General features: G+C 37.1%; 1 long non-coding RNA gene across 1 annotated transcript in view; it reads right to left on the reverse strand.

Annotated features, from left to right (window-relative positions):
- The window catches only part of LOC113936655, an 80,321-nt gene extending 68,396 nt beyond the window's left edge, over positions 1 to 11,925 (reverse strand). Inside the window, exons 1-2 of the long non-coding RNA XR_003524328.2 lie at positions 11,610 to 11,925; positions 2,377 to 2,547 (exon numbers count right to left, since the gene is read on the reverse strand). This is a non-coding gene — a long non-coding RNA (uncharacterized LOC113936655). The remainder of the gene's footprint in view (positions 1 to 2,376; positions 2,548 to 11,609) is intronic.
- Between the last annotated feature and the right edge of the window lie 13,958 nt (positions 11,926 to 25,883).

The raw sequence follows: 25,883 nt of genomic DNA on the forward strand, positions 1-25,883 counted from the left end.
ACACAGAGAGAGAGAGAGAGAGAATGAGCACAGTGGGGAGGGGGAGAGCAAGAGAGAGAATCCCAAGCAGACTCTCCACTGAGCACAGAGCCCAAAATGGGGCTCAATGTCACAACCCCAAGATTTGTGACCCAAGCCAAAATCAAGAGTCCGATGCTTAACTGACTGAGCCACCCAGGTACTCCCAAACTTTTGTACTTTTTTTCCTAGTTCTGTGAAAACTACCATTGGGATTTTGATGGGGGATAGCATTAAATATGTAGATCACTTTTGGTAGTATGGGCATTTTCACAATACTAATTCTTCTAATCCATGAACATGGGGTATCTTTAAATTTATTTGTGTCTTCTTCAATTTGTTTCATCAATGTTTTACATATTATTATATGTATCTTTCATTTCCTTGGTTAAATGTGTCCCCAAGTATTTTATTCTTTTTGATGTCCTTGTAAATAGGATGGTTTCCTTAATTTCTTTTTCAGATACTTTGTTGTCAATTAATTTCTGTATGTTGATTTTCTACCCTATAACTTTACTGAGTTCATTTATTAGTTTCCCTGGTAGGGTAAAGCCACTGGTTGGACTCTGCAATTGAGTGGCTCCATAGGTTGAACTCCACAATCACCCCTGGTCAGGTGGGGCCCCAGGCTACGCTTTTCAGAGTTTTGCTGCTGCATGCTGGACTCTGCCTTCAGGCAGGGCTGCAGGATGGTCTCTGCAATTCATCAGGGCCACAGGCTGTGCACTATAGTTGGGCAGGGTCACTGGTTGGGTTCTCCTCCCAGCAGTGCTGCTGGCTGTTCTCCCTGGGGCTGGGTTTGCTACCATGTTGACAGTTCAGGCAGGTCAGCTGGGCAGGGCTGCTGATAGACTCCCTAGACTCCCCGGCTGATTAAGGTTAGAAGCTTTATCTTTCAGTTGGGTGGCAGTGGGAGCTGGGCTTCATCATCAAACCGGTGGGGTCATTCTCTGAGCTCTCTGCTCCCTCAATGCCCCAGGATGTGCTCCTCAGTTTTGTGGGATCACTGGCTTAGCTCTTTGCCTCGGTGAAGTTTTAGGCTGAGCTCTGCAGTAGGGCAGGGTTGCTCTCTGGATGGGCAGAGTCACAGGCTACATGTTCTGCAGCTGGGCAGGGTCTCCATCTTGGCTCTCTCTGTGGGTGGGGCCAACAGCTGTGCTCTGTTGCTGGGCTGGACTGCCATCTGGAAACCTGAGCCTGGCAGAACTGCCAACTGTGCTCTTTAGCAAAATAGGGCCACCGGCTCTGCTCCATGGGTGGGCCAAATGGATGGTTGCACTCACTGGTCAGGTGATATTGCCAGCAGGGATGCAGTACCATCACTGGTCACTGTGAGCCTTGACCCCTTCTTTGTTCCCGGCTCACCCCAAGTAATCTAGCCCTGCCACTTCCCCCATGAAAAAGAACTGGACAGGCCTCTTAGGAAGTAGCTTGGAATGCTGTGGAAGCTGGGTATCCACTTGGGGCTCTCTGTTATCCCCTGGTGAAACTGTCAGCACAGAGATTCCCTCTCAGTGTGGCATTGTATAAGCCTCGGGGAAGGTTGATGCAGTCAAAGTGAAACTACTCCTTGTAACCTTGTAACTTAATGTGGCTTTTCTTGTATTTTGTGGTCTAAGGGTGTCCTTTACCCTCACTCTAGGTTCTGGGATTTTCACGAAATCATTATCTGTGGATAAGTGTTTGTTGCTCCTTCTGTGACTGGGAGCTATAGCCAGGGACCTCCTGTTCTGACACCTTGCTGACATCCCAGTCAATATGTATATTTTAGCTGGACACATAGCCAATTAGACATTATCATTATGATGGAAATACAGAAACGTATTTGTAGTGAAACACAGAAAAAGCAGCATTACCAGAACAGCATAGATAAGTATCTTTTGGGGGGGGGGGGATGTATAAAATTCATTATTTCCAAGTGACTTAGAGGCCCTCAAAGAAAAGACAAGCAACATTTAGGTCAGTTCTTTAAAAAACACGTTAGAGATAATGAAGAAATAACTGAAGCTTACCAACCTATTAAGAAAGATGGAGGAAGGTACTTTCTTCCACGGTGAACTTGGCAGAGCTCATCAACTCATGACACATTCAACAGCAAACTAAATACAACCAGAGCATGCCAGATTTGTAGAAAGCCCTTATTCATGCACAGGTTCCAGAGCAGTTACTAAGAGTAAGTTATTGGGAGCAGTAGGCTATTCCCTTCTGCTTGTCAGCCCTAATAGTTTAACAGCAAATATATGTGATTTTAAAGATTTCTTTAAGACAGTGAAAGAACTGACCTTCTGTTAAGAAATAAAGGAGATGATCATGGGTGAAATAAGAAAATATACTTAAACAAGCTTAAAGGTGACTTACAGGTCTGCCAAAGGTGAAGCTCTTCTTTCTTGTAGTTTGGAAACACAGTTCCTAAGACATGACCAAAGCACCAGCTACCTTTTATTTCTTCAGGCTCTGCTCTTATCACATACACCCAGGGATAGAACGGCAATTTTCCAATGCATCACAGATAGTAGCCATTCAGAAGTACTGCAAGGAGAGAAAAGGAGTATTACTGACAAAGTATTTCAGATGTCCTCAGAGTTTTATGCTTGTAAGAAATTGCTCTAGGTAAACTATGCAAACTCATTATTTCCAGTTCTTTTTCTAGTAATTTTCGATGTGGTTTAATTACTTTAGATTTGAGGAAATGTTCCATTATAACATCTTAATTTTTTCTTCCTTTATGTCAAAAGTAGCAGTAATAACTTTGATTGAAAAGGTGTCAGAGTTTTATATGAGTTTGCTCTTTCCAGCCCCACAACTGTTCTTTGGGGTTCACATTATTTTAAAGAAAAATGGCATCTATGGAGAGGACCCGAGAATCAAGAACATCAAGAACTTGTAGGTCTTAGAGGTGAGGTATGAAACCAGTTGCCTCTGACACTAAATTGAATAGGCTTTCAACCATATCACACTGTCAGACTCAGGTTTAAATGTGTGCTGCAAGAATAATTAATGTATTTAGAAATAAACTCTCACATATTAATTATATGGCTTTTCACAATCAAAACATGCTTTTTATACTGGTATTTTAATGTGAGCTTTCTAAATTCATCAAATAATTAACATGTTATAGACTCAAGCCAATTGTAGACCAAAACTGAACAAATCTTATCTCTTAAGGTAATTTATGTGGTTTATCTAAAGTATCATTCACCATAAAACCATATTTAAATTCAAGTGCTCCGTGATTGTAGAAGTCCGTATCGAAAGTATGCTATTGCTTCATTTATAAGATAACCAAAATGAAATAAATGTGATCAGAGGAGATGATGTAGGAGGCATTAGGTTATCATAGTAATGTTCTGAACTTAGAACCAGTCACACAGGTTTGAAATTCATCTTTACCATTAATTGGGTATCCTCAGAAGACTCAGTGAAACTTGCTGAGCTTCAGTTTCCTCACCTGAAAAGGGGAGGTAATAATGGCTAACTTGCAAGGTTACAGTAAAAAAAAAAAAAAAAAAAAAAAGCAGAATAAATGATTCACAGCAGGTGCAGAACTTGTTTAAATAATCAAAGCAAAGTTCAAGTCAAAATCCATGAAAATCTTCCTTGACCATGCCTTTCTTTTTTTCACTCATTCAACACATTTTTGTTAACTGTCTACATTTATTAGGTGTTTAGTCTACTAGAGCTGCCAGCACAGAATACCTTGTGGTATTTTGAGTGGCTTAAATAACCCAAATTTATTTCTCATACTTCTCAAAATGTCATAATTTCTCAAAATTAAGAGTTTGGCTGGCTTGGTTTCTCCTGAGACCTATCTCCATGGTTTGCAAATGTCCACCTAGTTGTTATATCCTACCATGGTCTTTCCTCTGTGCATACATACCTGGTATCTCCTCCTCTTCTTATAAGGACACCAGTCAGAATGGATTAGGGCCCATTTATATAACCTTATTTAATCTTAATTACCACTTTAAAGTCCCTATCTCCACATAGTGTCACATTTTGAGATACTGAAGGTGAGGACTTCAACCTACAAATTTTGTAGGGACACAATTCAATCCATAACGCCAAGCGTTAGGGTAGAGGAGTGAATAAAATTATGTACAAAATGGATGTGTTATTTTGCCTCATGAAATTTTAGTCTGGTGGAAGTACAAATGAACTAAAAGGCCATTATAACACGATGGGATAAATTTCTGTAGGGGACTCACAAGTTGAGTGAAAGCAGTGAGTTGGACCAGTTTACTCAGATTTGTGGGTCAGGAGAGGACAGCTATAGAATTTCTTCTACATTAGCAACTGATATAGAAATAGAAGTCAACTTTGCAAAGGTAAAAGAGAAGGGTATTTCAGACATAGATGGCAACGAGTACAAAGTCCCAGAATTGAGAATATGCATTCAAGGAAGTGAAGAGAGGCAGAAGGTTAAGGGAAGAGAAAAGAAGAGTGTGCTGAGACAGAAAAGCATGGCACAGTCACAGTAGTCCTTTCAAGCTAAATCAGGGCTTTTGACTTCATCCTAAGGGCACTGAGAACCTTGTAAAAATATATTAGATAAGAGGGACACGTTAGCAGGTTTGTATTTTAGAAAGATTTCTGATGTTAGAAAATGGACTGAGACAAAAATGAAATCCAGAGGCCAGTTATGAAATCATTCCAGTACGCCAACCACGATGACCCAGCACATGGAGGTATCAAAAGGTATGAAAAAAAGTTGATAAATTTGTGAGCTACTTGTAAGAATTCATACTTGGATTGGGTCGGGGGTAGTGGTGAGAGAACCTTCATGAGAATCGAAGATGTCTGTCAAGCTTTGGACTTGAGCACATCAATGGGTCGTACTAATATTGCCTGGAAGGGAGAACTAAACTGAATGTCAGGTTTTGGAGGGGAATAATAAATTTTATTTAAATGTACCACTTTTCAAATGGTATCTAATTGGAGATGACAAAGACATATTGGGTTCTCTGGGTTCTGGATGCTGCTGCTTGCAGTTTACTAGACTACTTTCAACCAAATTCAGCTCTATTATTTCTAAGGTAAAATTCACTGACATCAACTCTTAATTTTTATAAGACACAGTTAATAACTACTAGTTTTCTTTTACCTTCTTTAGAGAAATTTTGAATTATAAGAGATAACCAATTTGGCCTTTTTGACCATTATTTCATTGTTTTATGAATTAATCTTCAGATAACAGTTCAGTTCAGCTTAAAATATGTCACAGGCCAAAGTATTTTGTAAAATGTTAACATTCCTGATGAAAGAGGCAGAGACAATCCATGAAAATTTACACAGGGAAACCTCATTTGTTGTTAAGACGCTTGAATAAAGTCCAAAGCCATGAATTTAAAAACACTAAAATGGGGGAAAAAATTCACTTAAGAACATAATTTACTTAGTAAGAATAGAACAACCCGATTAAAAATTGGGCAAATAATTTAAATAGACATTTCCCTAAAGAAGATAGACAAATGGCCAATAACATCACTAATCATTAGGGAAATGCAAATTAAAACCACAATGAGGAACACTTCACCACATTAAGATAGTCATTGTTTAAAACACACACAAAGAAAAGAACCAGTGTTGGTGAGGATGTGGAGAAACTGGAATATTTGTACATTGTTAGTAGGAATATAAAAAGGAGTAGCAGTTACAGAAAACGTTCTGGTAGTTCCTCAAAAAATTAAACACTGGATTACCATATGTTCTATTTCAGAGTATAAAATCAAAAGAACTGAAAGCAGGAACTTGAACAGATATTTGTATATCCATGTTCATAGTAGCATTATTCTCATTAGCTAAACGATGGAAATAATCTAAATATCCATCAGTGGATGAATGGATAAACATAATGGTGTATATACCTATCATGGAATAGTATTCAGCCTTAAAAAGGAATGTAATTTTGATACATGCTGTAATTGGGATGAACCTTGAAGACATTGTACTAGCTGAAATAAGCCAGTCACAGAAGGACAAATACTACCTAAGATTCCACTACAAGAGGTATCTAGTATATTCAAATTCATAGATACAGAAAGTAAAATGACTGTTGTCAGAAGCAGAGGAAAGAGAGGAATGGGGTATTATTCTCTAATGGTTACAGGTTTTCACTTTTGCAAGCTGAGAAAAATTCAGGAGATGGATGGTGGTAAGGTCTGCACAACAGTGAGAGTATATTAAAAGTCAGTGAACTATTTAAACATGGTTAAAATGATCAATTTTAAGTTATGTATATTTTTCCACAATTAAAAAAATTTAAAAAGTAATTGGATAGTATTTCCTTTACTTATGGATTAAATTAAAAAGCAATAATCTCAGTTAGGAAGAGGGCAAGTGTATGGTATCAACACTCCACAATACAGTCAGCAATAGTGAATGCTATCAATATATAAAAAGGTCACATTATCCTGTACGTACACACTTTGCAGTTTTTCATTTTTTGACAAAAACAATATTATGCAACAAATGTCAACTTTCCAGCACAGATGGAGAGTTATAAACCCTGAGATCTTCTCCCTGTCCCCACTAACAGAAGCACAACAATTACATGCTGAGATTAGAGCTTACTAAGGCTTGGGTGGAGGGGAACAAAAAAAAAAGAAAGAAAGAAAGAAAGAAAGAATAAAATAAAGCCAATTTGTAAACAATATTGTTATGTCTGTAATTTACATAAATATTTCAGAGGATATTTAGAAAAAGTCCTTTGGTAATGAGTTTCAATACATCAAAGCAGAAATAAACACATATGTTCACAGTGTCTCAGAGAATAATACAAATAAATTATTACAAAATGAGAAAAAGATTGATTGGACTGATACTCTTTGGAGCTGCTGTTTCTTTTCGGTTAATTCCATTATTACATGAAGTTGCTTGAAACTTCTTAAAAGTCTGCTTAATATTAGCTTGTTAAATATTGTCATAAATGTTTTAGAGTTTGGTTATTGCTTTCTTCAGATCCATAACCTTGCTTTAATAACCCACATATATTCACATCCACTTACCAGACACATTACATTGTGTCATTAAGTTACACAATGAGTATAATTGCTTTACTTCCTACTGATTCTCTCCTAGGTCTAAGTCATCAGAAAAGAACATTCTCTCAGAGCCTTACAGTCTGAAAGCCCCTGGCATCTGAAGGGATCAAGCAGGTGAGGGCCACCATATCTCTCCCAACACCTTAATTATTTATCACCTAGCTCTAGGCAGGTCAGGGTTTTTCTGGAGACATTCCGTCAATCTGACTTGAATTAGAAAAAAAAAAAAAAACAAAAAACACCTCAGAGCTCACTCTCAGTTACTGGAAGCCAAATGTCCAATGGCTGATGAGAACTCCTAGGAGCTTCACACCCTCATTAGGTTATAAATGGGATTTCCTGATCCAAATTTGCATGTAAAAAGTCAATTCAACTCTCTTAAAAGAAAAAAAAAAAAAAAGTCATCTCCTGATTAGATGCTTCAAACCCTTTAAATTCATCCCTGTTCTCTATTTCCTGCTTCTCCTGGATATCTGGCTGTGCCCATTTTCTCAAATTCTTAGCATGTCCTTAAGAGACCAAAGAGAAAAGATAATGTGAATCTCAAACGATTGTTCTGGTCTTTAATTGCAGCCAGAGATTAAATGTGAGCAAAACTTGAAACTGGTGGCAAAATAATTTCTGAGCATCAGTAATTGCAGTTGCTTTGACAGGCCCCCCACACACTACCCCTGAGAGCTTTTCCAGAACAGCCAATTGAATTGAAACATCTGCATTCGCTATTTGTTACTTGTTAAAAGTGATCTTTTCTTTGAGGTATAAATAATCTCCATGAGAGACAGGAAATGTCCACTTGGGAATGCAGGCAGGGGCTATGTTGTGGGGAGGGGAGGAGGCGTGATAAAGATATTAGTGAATGCCCTTGGTTACTGTATCAAGTAACTTAGTTTAATTCTCAGGAGAACCTGTGAAAGACTACATGACTTTGGACAGGATTTATAAACTCTCTCATCTCATTTCTCTTATCTCTAACATTTAAATCTTCAAGAATTACCCAAATATTGTCTTCTATTCAGTGCTGTAAGAGGTGTGCCCAGAGTTTGAATGTATAAGATCAAGTGTGAGCTCTCACACAGGTGGAAGTCTAGACGCAGAGATCATGAAACATTTATACACATAAATATCCCTGGGGAACTTGCTATACATGGATATTCTTGCAGAGCACCGTAATAGAACCTCTGATCTAGGGACGTTTGAAATAGCTGATTTCTCTTCTAATAAAAAATTTGAAGTTTGTTATTCATTAAATAACTTGTCAATGTCTACTGCTAAAGTACATGCCTGACAATGGCCTTAGGGCATTTTTCTATTTTTCATTGCCTTGCTATGACCAAAACAGTGGGAAAACTTCCCCTAAACATTTCACACTTGACCTAAAAATGAAAGATGTCTTGATTTGCCATAGTCACATGTCCATCATGTACGGCAATGGTATACAGTGGTGATTACTTGAATCAAAGACAGTGGTTTTAATTTTTTACTCTTCAGAGATTTCCTTTTCTGTGAATACTGACTGAAAAGAATATTTTTCTGTCCAAATTGTAAAGTCTTACAATGCCTTTTCTGAAAGCCCCTTAGTCACTAACCAATTATTACTGCAATATTTTCCAAATTTTGGCTAGAGAGGATTTTCAGGAAGTACAAGGGAGAAAAACAGGGTTAGATTTTCAGTTTTCCCAATCTCCCTGACCCTCTTTCCTCACCCCCAACCCCTGCCCCAACACACCCATAAGTAAAAAATGGCAGTTTTACATCTGGTTTGGTTACTGAATTTTCATAGAAAATTTTGGTTGAGTTTCAGAACTAATCAAGGCAGAACCAAAACATTGTATTTACTCTCCCTGACATGAAACACACATTCTAGTATCAACTGGCTCTAAATATCTTATTAGGTTTGTCTTTCCCCATTTCTCCATGTATCTACTTACAGGGAATTACTTGCAGTTCCTTGAATGCGACACACTTTCAAAAATGTGAGCCTGTTTTCTCTGTTGCTCGTGGAATTCCTTCCTGTGTTGTACTTGCTAGCTCGCTCCTGCTCATCTGCCAGGACTCAAATTTGTTGGCATTAGATCCTTTGCATTTCTCTAACATCAGTTGTAATAGTTCCTCTTTAATTTATGATTTCATTCTTTCTTTTTTCATTGTTAGTCTAGCTAAAGGTTTGTCTTTTTTTTAATCTTTTCTAAAAAAAAAAAATCTTTGTCTCATCCACCTTTACTGTTGTTTGTCCAGTCAATTCCATTTATCCCCATCTGATCTTTGTTATTTCCTCCCTTCTACAAACTCTGGGCTTAGTGTAGTCTCCTTTTTCTAGTTCCTTGAGGTATAAAGTTAGGCTGCTTATTTATGTATTTTGGCATAGGTATTTGTTACTATAATCTTCCCTCTTTGAACTGATTTGCTACATCACGCGAGTTTTAGTGTGCTGCATTTCCATTTTCATTCATCTCAAATTACTTTTTAAAAAAAGATTTTATTTATTCATTTGTGAGAGTGAGAGTGAGAGAGAGAGAGAGAGAGAGAGAGACAGAGAGAGAGAGAGCGCACACAAGCAGGGGGAGCAGAAGGAAGAGGGAGAAGCAGGCTCCCTACTGAGCAAGGAGCCCGATGCGGGACTCTATCCCAGGACCCTGGGATCATGACCTGAGCCCAAGGCAGATGATTAACTGACTTGAGCCACCCAGGCATCCTTCAAATTACTTTCTGATTTCCCTTTTCTTTTTGAGCTATTGGCTGTTCAGGAGCATGTTGTTCAATCCTCAATATATTTGTGTTTCCAAATCTCTTCCTGGGAAAAATACTCGATTTCAATTTTCTTAAATCTGTTAAGACTTACTGTGTTGCCTAACATATGATCTTTGCTGGAGGATGTTCCATGATAACTTGAGAAGAATGTGTATTCTGCTGCTATTGGATGGAATATCTCATATATGTTTTTTAGGTTCATTTGGTCACAAATGTATTTTTTATTTTCATGGTAAAATAATTATTTGCAAAGTTCAATAAGGTTCTGTTCTCTTTGTAACAGGAAACAATTAGAAACATTGATTATATTACCAAGGATTTGACTGGAATGTCTTATTTAAAACTATACATAGAATCAGATGTGACCAGAGAGCTTTAAGGAACAACATATTATAAGAACTTCCCTTTGAGGAATGGATGATCCTGAATAAGCCCTTGTGGATTAGGATAAGTGGAAAGACACCTGTGTTCTCTTGCAAGCATTTGAGGCAGTTCTCACTGTTTGCCATGTCCTGTCTCACAGGACGCTGACACCACCTGACCCTCAGCAAGCTGGTGCCCTAGCCCAAATATGAACCCTGGCAACCGACATTCCAGGAGATTTAACAGATTGGATACATGGAGAGAATGGCCACCATAGCACCTAGGTGGGATGACATATTGCCAAAGATGCTGAATTGACCTGGAAATACAGTGACTTGGTTAATGCAATAACAGCTCCCTTATTTTCTAAACAACACCTGAGGCAACTGCGAAAGGAATCTGGGATCATCCACCAGAGTTCCCAGCAAGTAAAGAACTGGAAAACTGATAACATTGACCCTTTCCCTCTGAAGGAGGGTTCTAAGTATGCCTTGGTTTGTGTGGACACTGAGTCTGGCCTAACCCAAGACTTACTTTGTTGCTGTGCAAACCAGGTTACCACCATTAGGGGATTAGAGATGTTAAGTACCATGTACAGATACCCTTGTCAAATAGACAGTGATCAGGAGTCATATCTTAAATGTCATGGTACACAAGACTGACCAAATGAATATGATATTTAATGTTGGTTCCATCTCCCTTACAACTGGTAAGCATCACAGCTGATAGAAAGAAAGGAATATTAAAGCAGCAGATTAAATTACTAACAAGTAAAACCACCTGCACCAGGTGGACTAAAGTATTGCCCCAGCCGTTAATACATTCAAATACTCAACCAGTAGGGCCTGCTACCCACATGCCAGACTGGGAACCCCTGCTAAGACACCGGACATGGTAAAGGTATGTAAGTCACAGGAGAGAGCCACTGCCCCAAGTTTCACCATGGATCATTTTGTACTATACTGGAATTTGCGATGGGATGTGCCACCAGTACGGTGCAGCCAGACAGTTGCAAACAAGCCACCTCCATGCCAGTGAACTGCTTGCTGACCTCTCAGGATACAGTGTGGAAAAAGGAGGCGGTGGGCAATATGAAACTGTAAAGCCAGCCATAAGGGATAAAGTGTTAGAGGAGTTCATCGAGAGTATGTGACCTTCTATTAACCTGTGAGATGCAACTGGGAGATTGGAGCCTCCTTACCCACTCCCCAGTCCTGTAAGTTCCGCCCACTTCCCACAGCTGGAGCCATTTCACGGCTATAGCCCTTAAAGAGTAATGGCTTTTTTAAGATCACCTGCACTGAATACACGACGGAACCGCATTAAGACTTCTATATAAACTTAAGATTCTAGCTGGCGGTGTGCAGATTTACTTGCCTTGCGCCTGCCCGACACAACTCTCACGAGTGAGTTCCCTTGCTTATTAAAATTGCCACCTACCCGTCTGAAGTGCTCTGCCTCTTTCTTCTGTCTGTCCTTGTCCTCCATGTACAGGGACCAGTTAGGAGCTAACAAGGAGTGGTGACTAGATCCAGACGCAACAGTAGCTGCTGGGCTTTGGCTGTTGCTGTGCACTCCTGAGGCTGCAGGCTTTAGTTCTGGGCTTGTGCACAGCAGCCGAGGCCGGTGACAGAAGTCAGGCCGTGTTGTACGCAGATGCAGAGCTACAGGCGCTACCTGTGGGTACCCACAACTGCGCAGGCCAGTGCCTGGACTCAGGTCCAAATCTGGGCCCAGGAACACCTGCGGGGCTGGCGGCTGTTGGCGTGCACGTGTGTGACTGCGCGCATTAATTGTGCGCATGCGCGTGGGCGTGGGCGCCAGGGAGTGTGTGTGGGGGGGGAAATCCCGCCACATCCGGGTACTGAGCAGCTGAGGGCGCCTGAGGTGCTAGGCACAGAAACTTAAGCAAGCTGTGAGGATGGCTGAGGAGGTGGATCCTGGCCCCAAGGGCGTCCGTGATGCCTTTGGCTGAGGCAGCTGGGGAAGAAGAGGAGGAGGAGGAGGAGTAGAAGAAGGATTGGAGCAGGTAAAGACTCAGGCAGCTAATGTCTGTAAACAAGTGAAAGCCTGTGGAGCCCTCAGCCGCCAAAGCTACAGGCGTCTGTGGTGGCTGCACTGGGCATTGGTTTCCTCAGTGGCACCAACTGCTGCTGTTCTCTGCCGAGAAGTCCCTGCCGTCCACAGCGAGGTCCTTAAGGATGAAAGCAAGGACGAAAGCTGCAGCAGGTGTCTGAGCACGGGTCAGGGCTGTTGAGGTCCTCAGCAGAAAGAGCTGTGGAAGCTCTTTGCAGAGCCAACCACTGGCAGCGGGGGCGCCTCCAGCTCTGGGGCGGGTAGGGAAGCATCCGCTTTCTTCCTTGTTTCTAGCCGTCCCTGGGTGGCTCAGCTATGGCAGTCTCTTTCTGGGTGGGGCGAAACTGAAGTGGGTTCTGATGCTGTGCCCCGTAGTCCCAGCTCTCTTTTTGCCAGTGAAGGGAACTCTCTGGGGTTTGGGCGTTCCTCTTGTTGCCGAGCAGAGCTACCCTTCGGGATGGAATGTTGCAGGCAAATTGAAACTTCCGACCTTTGGTGCAGTTTTTTTTTTTTTTTATGTTTTTTTAAATGTTTTATTTATTTATTCACAAGAGTCAGAGAGAGAGAGAGAGGCAGAGGGAGAAGCAGGCTCCCCGCCTAGCAGAGAGCTCAATGCGGGACTCGATCCCAGGACTCTGGGATCATGACCTGAGCCGAAGGCAGAAGCTTAACCATCTGAGCCACCCAGATGCCCCCCTTTTGGTGCAGTTTTTATCATGTTCTTTGTGCCCCTGTGTTCCTGAAGTTTCTTAAGTGGACGCCTGAGCTCTCCTAGAGCTATGATCTTTTGTGGCTAGTAGTTACTCTTTGCGGAGGGGTGGAGGCTGTGGTCCCCTACTTCAACATATTGGTGATGTCCCTCCTACACTCGCCCAGCTAAATTTTAGAAGGTGTTTCTCTATATCTATAAATATATACTTCTGTAATTTCTATTGGAATTAAATCTGTAAAAAAAAAATGGAGAAATGACATCTTTACCAGGTTGAGTCTTCCAATGCATGAACACAATATACATCTTAATTTTTGAGGTTGTCTTTGATTATTTCATCAGTGTGTTTCAGTTTTGAGAATACAGTTCCTTTATATGCCTGATGTATTTATACATCAGTATTTCACTTTGAAACTGTTTTAAACATTTTAAAGTGTTTAAATATTTACAATGTTGCTTTTGAATTTCAGATTACAATTGTATATTACTTTGGTAGTACATAGAATATAATAGATTTTTGTGTGTTGACCTTGTATCCTACAATTTTGCTAAATTCACTTATGCTGGGAGGTTTTATTATTGTTTTGTTTTGTTTTTAGTCTCTTGGGGATTTTCTACTTATACCCTGGATGATCAAGTCATCTACAAGTAAGGACAGTTTTATTTTTTCATTTCAAATCTGTATGCCTTTTATTTTATTCTGAACATCTTGAGCTGGCTAGAGCATTCCTGTTTTATAGGAATAGTATGTATAATAGGACTGGTGTGAATTGTCACCCTTGCCTTGTTCCTGAACTTAAGGGAAAAGCATTTAGTCTTTCACCATTGTGAGATTGGCAGTAGATTTTCTTTTTCTTTGTTGTTGTTGATGCCCCTTATCAAGTTTGAGTAAGTTGTCTTGGTTTCTAATTTGCTGAGAATTTTTATTAGCGGTGGAAGTTTAATTTTCTCAAAAGTTATTTTGCCATGAATTGATATGAGTATGTGGATTTTCTTCTTTAGACTATGCCTATGCTAGGATATGTTTGTTGTCAAATATTAAACAAGCCTCGCACGCTTATGATAAACCACACATGGTTGTGGTGTGTACAATTCTTTATACATATGGTGAATCCTATTTGGTAATATTTTGTGGAGGGCTTTTGAGTCTTTATGTATTACAATGGAAAACTTGCTTTACCTGAATGAAGCTTTAAAAGGAAGAGTTGATACAAAGTCTCCAACAAGGTAAGTGACTGTTAATGGTTTCTAGTTTAATTTCATTGAGACCAGAGATTAAAATTTATATGAGGTCTGTCATTTTAAATATATTAAGATTTTATGATCCATGATGTGATCCATCTTGATGTATGTTCCATGTAGACTTGAATGCATATTTTGCTCAGTGGAGTGCTCTATGAATGTCAGTCAGATATAGTTTATTTTTCTATGTCCTTGTTGATTTTATGAGTATCAATTCATACTAATCCTGGTTTTTACTGGATAAGAATGTTGAATGTCGAAGCCTCCAATATTATGGTGGTTTGCCCATTTCTCCTTTCATTTCTGTCAGTTTTGCTGGGTATATTCCAAAACTCTATAGTAAGTTATATACACATTTGAGATTAAGTTTTCTAGATGAATTGACTCTTTTATCATTTTGTAATGCCTGTATTTCTAGTAGTTTTGTTTAACTGGAAATCTACTTTGTCTGATATTAAGACTGCCACTCTGGCTTTCTTTTGATTAGTATTGGTGTGGTGTGTCTTTTTCCAGGCTTTTACTTTTAGCCTGCCTATATCCTTGTATTTGAAGTGAATTTCTTGTAGGCAACGTATGGTTGGGTCATATTTTTTAATGCATTCTTATAATTTCTTTTAATTGGAATATTTAGATACTTTACATTGAATTCAATTATTGGTATGTTTGGATTAAGTCTATAATTTTATTACTTTTCTGTTTTGACCCTTTATTTGTTTTTACTTTCCTTTTTTGGGCACATGTTAACATTTTTAGTATTCCTATTTTACTATTGTATATTTGAATATAACATTTTAATGCTATTTTTATGGACTACTCTAGAGATCACAATATAGATTCTTAATGTTTTTACAGTACCATTAGTAGCAACGTTTTGTTACTTCAAGTGGGATATAGGAATCTCCCTACCATATAGTTTCTTTAGTTTCTTTGCTTTATGTTATAGTTTCTTATAAGTTAAGGCTTACATACATTAAAAACCTTGTCAGACAATATTATCATTTTTTTGCTTTCAACCGTCAAACATTTTAAAGATCTTAGAGAAGAATAATCATAATTACCCAAATATTAACCATTCCTGTGGTTTTCACTTTATTCCTAGTATCCCAGTTTTCTTTCAGAAGAATTTCCTTTAGTGATTATTTTAGAACAAGTTGGCAACAAAGTATATTAGTTCTTCTTCATCTGAGAATACCTTTATTCAGCTTCATTCTTGAAGTATAATTTTACTAGATATAGAATTCTGAGTTGACTTCCTTTTTTTTTTTCTTTTAGCACTATAAAAGGATTGTACCACTTTATTCCATCCTTTAAGGTTTTTGATGCGAAATCATTAGTCATTAGGGCTGTTGTTCCCTGATAGTGTTATTTTTATGTTTTTAGGTTTTTTTCATTGTCTTTAGTTTCCAGCAGTTTGAGTATGTTAAAGGTGGGAGGGAGGACTCATCCTGTTTAAATCTCACTAAGCTCCATGAATCTATAGGTTTATTTCTCTTCATTTTTTTTTCACCAAACTCTTTTTTTTTTTTTTCCTCTCCCCCTCCCCCCTCAGGGCTTGGATCACACAAATATTTTGTCATTTGGTACTAATCTAATCATTTCTGAGGAGCTGTTTATTTGGGGATAAGAAGAAAAAATATATATCAATTATACTCAGAAAATAAAAACTGCAGAGTTAGCATGAAGAGGTCACTGGATTGAAGGAATCGAATAACATTAGGTAGAAACCAGAGAAGAAATATGGATAGGTGGAATTAAGGAATAGAGTGTATATTTCTGGGAATCAGGACAGAAATACATAAAAAATAAGCTATAGCCATCTGATGATTTAATCTTCTTAGAGCTGTTGCCATGTAACAGTACATGTTTATGATGCCATTTGCTTCTGCCAAAGGTGAGTCATTCATGCAAAGATATTAAATATTAATAAGTTTAGACATATGGTACATTTTAAGCAAATCCTTTGGTGTTCCAAGAAATAACAACTTTTTGTAGGCAAATGAAGTTTAAATTGATAATTTCAATGCATAATTATGTGAAGTGCTGTTAGTTTTGCTAGATATTCTGCATGTTACATTATTTAAACACAACCCAATAATGTTCACTGGGGTTTTCCAGTGTTTGGATATTCACTATATACTATTGATCTTTGAAAGAAGAAATGCAAAGAGAACATATGAATGTTGATGTGGAATACTCCAAATTGAAATTAGAAACTGATCTAAAATGTGAAGTAAAAAAAAAAATATAGATTTTAAGAGCCAAATAAAAATCGAGACAAGTAGACAAATTATGTTTCTTATTAAAAAAGGAAATGAGCTTATATGAAACATAACACCCAACTTGCAGATTTTGGGTGAGCTCATAACAGTACACCCAACATCAATGCAAAATGAAAGAAATTTTTTCAACATCTGGGAAAGTTGTGAAACAATAATTAAGATTGTATGATAGAATAATTAAGCTTTATGTGTTTTAAACTTTCATTTATAAAGATGCTAACTTTTCAATATTAAATACCTCTGCTACTATAATTTTAAATTTTAATTGGTATTCATGTAGTGGTTATTTTCCCTTATATAATGTTTCTATTATCAAATATCTCCTTATCAGGCAGACTTTATTTTGCATACTATTTAAACGTGGAATTTTGTCATAACATACTTGTTTATAGCAATAGCATTTTTATGTTTTATATCAATTGTTTTACAAAATCTGCACTGAAATATTCAGTATAATACTGTCATAGAAAAGAGTCACTGTTTTGTAGCTATTCATTATGTTTTATTTTTTCTTTTTTAAATTTTATTATGTTAATCACCATACATCATTAGTTTTTGATGTAGTGATCCATGATTCATTGTTTGCATATAACACCCAGTGCTCCATTCAATACGTGCCCTCTTTAATACCCATCACCAGGCTAACCCATCCCCCACCCCCTCCCCTCTAGAACCCTCACTTTGTTTCTAATTATGTTTAAAACATATTTTAAAAATGCTATGAAAATATGGAATAATTTATAATAATAATTTATAATTCCAGAAATCCCTGAGAATTCTTGGGAATTCCAATTTCTCATTATCTAATTACAAAGTTTAATATCTCTTGGGAATTTGGAATAATTAGGCAGATATTAGGACTCCTTATAGGGTCCCAAGGACCTCAAGGAATATAAAAACAGCTGAGTCAGGTGTTCCTAAGGACTTTGCATATTTAAGATTTGTAGTGTTTTTTTTGTTTGTGGGGTTTTTTTTTATTTGTAGTCTTAATTCTAATTTCATCTGCATGCTATATGAGGAAGTAATCCACATCTAAACATGATTTTATTTATATGTTGGAAGACCTCATCATTAATTCAGGGCAGCTTTTCCTTTTGTGGCTTTTAAAGTTTGTTTCTGCTGAATGTTGGAATTTCAAAGGTGAAAGACTATTTACATTATGGCCAGTTTGTCTAATGGGAGTCTGACAGTTGTAATGTCTGTTGAGCCTTTAGAAATTTTGAAAAGAAAAAAAGACTCATTCTGATAGGTGAGCAGTGGGAAATCTTGCCTTGATTTCTGCCTTTCTGAACTTATTCTTTGAGTTTTTATGTACTATAAGGAAAACCAGTTTTCTGTGAAAAGAGATTTAAGATAATGAGTTCATACAAAAGTTTCAAGGTAGACATGAGAATCCAGGAAACAGAAGTGAAGTGTGCTTACGATCTTGATAAAACATTTGCTTCTATTTAATAGCTTGATGAATGGATCTCCTCTCCTAATCTGGCCTCTAGTATTGGTTCTGTGTGAACTCCCTGCAGAGAAACACTACCTACAATGAAGTAAATTGGGAGAGAAGTGGAATCTGATTTTTGTCTTTAACAGTCCAATTTCTTCCTTTTTCTGCACACCCAATTTCTTGTTTCCCACCCTCTAAGGAGAAGTAAATTTTTCAGAGAGGAATGAGAAAGAGAGAAAGGAGCCAATTCTCTGCTCATTTGTGTATTAAGAATCTCTAAATAGAGGTTATATCAATAAAAAGGGAACCTACCTATTTGAGATCCTGATTTCAGTTCTTTCAGATAAATATCCAGAAGTGGGATTGCTGGCCCATATGGCAGTTTTTAATCTTTTGAGGATGCTTCATACTGATTTCCATAGCAGCTACATTTTACATTCCTGCCAACAGTATACAAGGGTTCTGATTTTTTTCCATCCTCGGCAGCTCTGTTGTCTTTTTTTTTTTTTTTAAAGCCATCCTAACAGTTATGAGATGATACCTCATTGTGGTTTTGATTTGCATTTCCCTAATGATTAGTGATGTTGAGTATCTCTTCATTTACCTGTTGATCATGTATATATAGTGTTTGGACTCCTATATTCATTGAAGTATTTTTCACAATAGCCAAGAAATAGAAAAAATCTCAACATACATCTACAGATGACAAGCCAAAGGAAATGTGAAATACATATCTATATATACATACATACACAATGGAATATTATTCAGCCTTAAAACATAAGAAATTATACAATATGCAACAACATGGATGAACCTTGAGGACATTATGTTAAGTGAAATAAGCCAGTCAAAAAAGGACAAGTAATGTATGATCCCATGTATATGATGTATTCGAAATAGTCAAATTCACAAAAGCGAAGAGTAGAATGGTAGTTGTAAGGGGCTGTGGGGAGAGGAGAAATAAAAAGTTCAGTTTTAGTTATGCAAGATGAATAACCTATAGAGATTTGAAGTACAATATTGTATCTATAGTTAACAATATTGTATTTCCCACTTAAAATTTTGTCCAGAGTATATCTCATATTAAATACTCTTACCACAATAAAAAAAAGGAGGCCTAAAAGAGAAAAGAGACCTCTGCGCATGTCAGGATGCACTATTTAAGCATCTTGCAAGTAGGAGTACCTGAAGTAATTTGGTGGTATAATGGAAGAAGAGAGAAGAAATACAATTTTACCAAATAACATTGTGGCATATAAAATAGTTACCACTTTGATGTACTTTGAGATACTTAATAACATTTAAATAGAAAACTTCTGATTATTTAGCACAATTACATTAGACTGGCATAGACTAGGACTAGGTATAGACTAGGACTAGGTATAGACTAGGACTAGGTATAGACTAGGACTAGGTATAGACTAGGACTAGGTATAGACTAGGACTAGGTATAGACTAGGCGTAAAATCTGCCTGCTTTTCTAAGGACTACATGAATTTGGTATCACATCCAAATGCCTCCTCTTCTCCAGAAAAATACAAATAAATCTAAATTTCTTTTTTTGTATTTTTACCAATGCAGTCTCCACTAATGCTTTGAGACTTATATTATTATCACTTCCAGGGTATCACTCATACCTGTTAGCTATTCCTTCTATATGTGTCTATTAAAGTCTTAAACTTTATCAAAACATTTGCTGTACGATTTCAAAATTGGTGATTTCTGCTGTTTCATACTTTCTTCTGATCCTCAGAGGTAGCTCCCAACAGGGCCAGAATGGAAAAAATCCACCCCCCAGAATATTTTAAATAGAGTAATAGATAAACTATGTAAGGTAGTTAAGATACCTGGTATGGAAAACTGGTTATAGCTCAGTATCTATTTTTAGGAAGAAGAGTGTAATGTGGAAGAAATAATACCACTTTGAGACTTGAAGTGGAAAAGATACTCGTGCAAGTGAGGAAATTGCCTCTTCCAATTTGACTTTCAGCCTCAATGAATTAAAAAGAGTCTCAAGAAATACTGGAGAACTGGTCCAGGGAGTTAAAGTTTAGAAACTTGTTTGGTGTAAGAGAAATCCTTAGCAGTAAGGGGACCTAAGCAGCAGAGTATTTAGTAGGGGTCTGGCCACTCAGTAGGCTCTTCAAAGCACAACTGGCCATAATTTTTCATACAGTTTCAGTGTGACCTATATCCATCAAGACCTTTCTTTACATTCTTGAACATCCGCACTCTTTCTCCTGCTGTGAGTATTATGTCACGCTTTACAAACACCCTTTTCTAATAATTTGCCTTAAGCATTTCTTCTCCCCTCCCTACTGGTGTATTCACTGTTAAATACTATATTTTACATTTGCATTTTTCACTTGTCCTTCATATCTTACCTCAATTATTTTTCATACACAGATCTAAAGCAACATTTACTAAAATAGAACTTCATTGTTGTATATGTAATGCTCTACCTTGATCATAATTGCCAATACACTTAAATGATTTCTATAAAAACTTCCTTTTGACAGTATCAGATTAGATTTAAAAATTCTTTTAAATTTACTGATTGCAGATAAAACTGTATTTTTAAATGGTAAAGTATGAAGATAATAAGATCTGTTTACTTATTGGTTTAAATACAACAAGCTGTTTTCTCTTAAAAAAAAAAAAGGAAGAGAGGGAAAAAAAGTGTGTTCTTATTGTTTCCCACTGGTTTTATTTACTTAATTTCACGCACAATATATTTCATCCTTGGTGTTTACTATAACTGAACAAGATACATGAAATAATGCATTTTAATAAAAATTATATAAAAGTGATTCCTAAAATTAATTGACAGCCTAATGTAGCATTTCTCAAACTGTGTTGCTGGGTATGTTATTAAAAATACCTTATGATTTAAAACACAAAAAGTTTAGAAAAATGTTGATTACACAAAGTTAAATGGACATTCAATGGTGAGATTTTTTTTTTTCCTGAAAATATCGGCGTGTAAGAATCCTAAATAAAGATACACTAGGTACTACTTATGAAACCATTTTTACTATGTATGCTCTCTCTTTCTCTATTTTGTTTTTAATATCTAGCGTTACATATCTATGGGTACCATGTAGAAATTATTTAATTTTTTTAAGTTAATTGAAAAGTGAGGCATAGTCATAAATTGTATATTCCCATTAAATAACAAAAAACTGACATTTTTGCGTTCTCTCAGAATGAAGCTTTCTCTGTAGTTGGAACATAAAACAATAGCATAAAATCTGACTCATTACTTGGTATCCATAGCATAGTCGTGCAAAATTCAAAGGAAACTGTCCACTATCATACTCTATATAAAACACTAGATCACCAGCTGCACACAACCTCGTCTCCCACATTAATGATTTTTTCTTTTATAATTGTATTTTTTTAAGATTTTATTTGTGAGAGAGAGAGAGAACAAGTAGGGAGAGTGGTAGGCAGAGGAAGAAGCAGGCTTCCTGCTGAGCAGAGAGCCCGATGTGGGACTTGATCCCGGAAACCTGGGGTCATGACCTGAGCTGAAGGCAGACACTTAACCAACTGAGCCACCCAGGCATCCCTATAATAGTATTTTTAATGTATGATTCTGTTTCAGTTTTAAAGTTTTATAGTGAGTATAAGGGTTTTATATCTGAAATAATGTTTGCATGTATTTAAATAATTTTATAGTGTTTTATTTTTATTATTTTTTAATTTTATTTTTTTTAATTTTATAGTGTTTTAAATCAACTCACAATATGTGGGTTTTTTTTCCCCTCTCTGTAAAGAATAGTCCTATTAATCAAGTCTTAGAAACCTTGCCACATGATGGACATAATCTAACGCTGCATTTGTTCAGTGATTAGGTTTCATAACTATTGACTTAGCGTTAAAAATCACTTGTTTTATTTATTGAAACTCACGTCAGGAATAAAAATAAAAGTTAATAACTACAATCCCCAAGTGAACTAGCCCCTCAGAAACTTTTATGTATCAAAAAAAAACCTCACTTGATATCATGAAGTTTCTTAGGGATAGAAGTGTGATGTTATCACAGAACAAGTATAGATTTTAACACTTTCTGGTTAAGTGTTACTGGTGCTTAGAATCGTTCCTCTGTGAATTTCCAATTATAATGGCATATATTTAATATATTCTTTAAAAAATATTGTTATGGACTTTTATATGTCCATAGACCTACAAGCTGCATTCGAGTGAGAATATATACACTTTAAGAAGAGAGAGAGTAGAAATACCTACCTTGTCACTTATTTTGTGATACTGAGCAGTCAGACACTAAAAATGTGAATAAGAAAACGTCTTCAAAAGACTTCTCTGAATTGCATAAGATGATGTTACTGAATGTTAATTTTTTCTCTAAGTACTCCCTATACAAATTCAATGGTTAAAATAAGAAAATATACCATCTTGTATATTCATCCTATGGACTTCAATCTCAAATCTCTTTACTCTGAGAAGAGCATTTAATAATACACATCAAGGAAGAAATGTACAAGCTCTAAGTTTTACCTAAGGATAACCTAAGAGGAAAAAAAAATTATGGGACTATATCCCCTCATACTTCTATGACATAAATGTAGTTTGCGAGTCCACATGTCTTTTTGATGAATTTGGTATTCAAATAAATATTAAAATAATTCACCTACAATGCCATTGAGAAGGTTGTGGGTGGAAATTCAAGAGAAAACTTCTTGTAGGATAGTGTTCAGGTGAGTTCATTGTCATAGAATGTATTTGCCTTCCCATTTGAATCATAGTTTTCTCAAAACTAAGAACGATCACTTAAGCTTTCTAAGATTTCTTATTCATTGTAAAATAGTGTTTGTAAAAGGTACAAAATAGAGATAAAATTACTGAGAATTACCTATCAGCTATTCTCTTAAACATTTTATGTTTCTATACTTTTTTCTTTGTTTTCATTGGAATTAATTCATGCATTCATCTACCATTCCAATCAACATTCTAGAGATGGAAGAATATTTATAGACTCTTGGATGTATTCACTTTTTTGGATAAGTTTTCCCGGTTATTCAAACAAATCAATAGATCTTCAATTGTTTATGATATTGTTACCATTCTTGATTTTTTTTAAGAGGAAGAGGGAGAAGAGGGTTGCAGTGCAGAGCCCTATGTGGGCTTCAGTCTCACAACCCTGAGACCATGACCTGAACCCAGATCAAGAGTCAGATGCTTAACCAACTGATCCACCCAGACGCCCCCTTGATTTCTTTCTTTTAAGTAAGCAGGGAAAGATATCATGAGCATGTGCTAGTGGCTTGTCATTTTAAGTACCAATATTATTTTGTCCCCAGAAGAATGACAAGAGAAATGTGTTATCATGCTCATTTTACAGTTGAGATAAAAGATGCTTAAAAATTTTAAGGGGAAATTACTAATTTTCAGTAATTAAGTTGTGGCTTTAGATATATTTGCCTCCCATACCCTTAGTCCTTTTAAAAGCCAGGCTTCTGTCTACTATGACCTTATCACAAATGCCACCTCTTAGTTTTTTCTCTGTTCTGGAAATTCAAATGTAAAGCCACTTTACTGAAATTCATCTCACTTTGTTTAAAAAAAAAATCCCTTTTAAGTGATACTTAGAATTATATTTTCTTCTTCTTTTGACTTAACACAAAGCCTTCCAATTGCAGGCAAACCTTGTAAATGTGACCATGTCCTTGTTAGTTGATTTCTGTTTGTGAATGATATTCTCAATGATTCAAAAATTTGACCTAAATAAATGTCACCATTTCAAACCTGTTCTCCTAAGGACACAAGTTTCTTTGTAGAACTCCTGAGGAGACTGTGCTGGAGGCTGGGCTGTACAGAAAGCACACAGTGAGTGGCACATCTGAAGGCAGACATAAGCTAGGAGGAACATAGGTGATGGCAGCAAGGAAAAATTTCAAGCACACAGTTAGAAATTTGCAAACTTGGGAGATTTCCCATTCTATTCAGCAAACATGCCTTGAACTTTCAACATATGTCAAGCAATATGTAACAGAAAGAAAGATTAAAAATCAGGGAATGAAACTACCAATTTTGGGGCACCTGGGTGGCTCAGTCATTAAGCATATGCCTTTGGCTCAGGTCATGATCCCAGGGTCCTGGAATTGAGCCCTGAGTCGGGCTCCCTGCTCAGAGCCTGCATCTCGCTCTCCCTTTGCCTGTTGCTTCCCCTACTTGTGTTCTCTCTCTCTCTGTCAAATAAATAAATAAAATCTTAAAAAAAAAAAATTGTTCATTTTTTATGTCAACTTGACTGGGTCATGGAGTGCCCAGACATTTGGACAAATGTTATCTGTTATCCAATGTTGTCAGGAGGGTGTTCCTGGATAGGATTAACATTTGAATTGGTAAACTGAATAAAACAGGTTGTTGTCTCTAAAGTGGGTGGGCCTCATCCAACCAGCTGAAGCCCTGAATAGAATAAACAAGCTGGGACACCTGGGTGGCTCAGATGGTTAAGCGTCTGCCTTCGGCTCAAGTCATGATCCCAGGGTCCTGGGATCGAGCCCCCCATCAGGTTCCCTGCTTGGCGGGAAGCCTGCTTCTCCCTCTCCCTCTCCCACTCTCCCTGCTTGTGTTCCCTCTCTCGCTATGTCTCTGTCAAATAAATAAAATCTTAAAAAATATATATATACAGGCTGGCTTTCAGAAGCATAAAGGGAACCTCTCTTGGCCTTGTTGTCTTCAGGCTGGGACATCAGTTTTTTTTCCTGCTTTCAAATCAAACTGAAACATCAGCTCTTCATGGGTCTGGAGCCTGCTGGTCGTTGGACTGGACATTACATCATCAGCTCTCCCTGGGTCTGCAACTTGCTAATTGCAAATCTTGGGACTTGTCAAATTTCATAATCACATAAGCCAATTCCTTAAACTGAAGGAATGAATGTTCTGTTCTGATTCTCTGGATAATCCTGACTATATGTTGGTGTGCTATAGACAGGGTTTTTCAGCGGTTCTGAGATAATCCATTTTCTCATTCATTCTTCCCTAATTTTCTCCATCAACTTGCCCTAACAGTTCTGAGACAGACCTCAAAAGGGACATTTTTCTTAAGAAATGTATACCACTTAAATTTTTTGCCCTTGCCAATTCTCTCCCCACTCCTAATCAATCAGAAATACATTTCTGGGAGATTGATTACCTGATATTTTTTATCCATTGCTGATCAGTTTTCCAAATCAGTCATTTCTTGCCACGTCCATGGTTTTGTCACAACCAAGTGTCATTTGCTATATTGACTTGATATTTTAGTATTCTTAACATACTTCATTTATGTGCCATACCAAAGAAGTTTGAATATATTGGTTTTTTACATTGAACTAGTAGTATCTCTTGCCATAAAGACAAGATGAAAATAACTTTCTCCTTGATACAAAGATAGTTCAAAAAGAAGAAACTTTACCTACTTGAATCAATGTTAAAGAAGTATACTTTTTACTCCTAAATTACCTCTGGTAATATTAGAACATGTGCAGTGTGTTTTGAGGAATGTTACGAACATTTCCATCTTTATTGGTAAATATAACTTCTGCATTATATGCCTGGGCTCACACCTCCCTTGCTCATGTCAGCATTTCTGCAGAGGTGTTTCCTTGGGCAAATCTTGTATTGTTATGAATATCTGCCTCCCACAGCTCCAGAAGTTAACTATTGAAATATTATCACTTGGAAAAGTTTTGAAATGTCATTACTTGAACTCTTTCCTAATGTAATGAAACCATCTTCAAAGGTAGAATCTACAAAAGTGTATTTTTATAATTTTCTATTTTTTTTAAAGATTTTATTTATTTATTTGAGAGAGAGAGAATGAGAGATAGAGAGCATGAGAGGGAAGAGGGTCAGAGGGAGAAGCAGACTCCCCGCCGAGCAGGGAGCCCGATGCAGGACTCGATCCCGGGACTCCAAGATCATGACCTGAGCCGAAGGCAGTCGCTTAACCAACTGAG

This window comes from Zalophus californianus, chromosome 17 (assembly GCF_009762305.2).
Source record: "Zalophus californianus isolate mZalCal1 chromosome 17, mZalCal1.pri.v2, whole genome shotgun sequence".
NCBI classification, from domain to species: Eukaryota; Metazoa; Chordata; class Mammalia; order Carnivora; family Otariidae; genus Zalophus; species Zalophus californianus.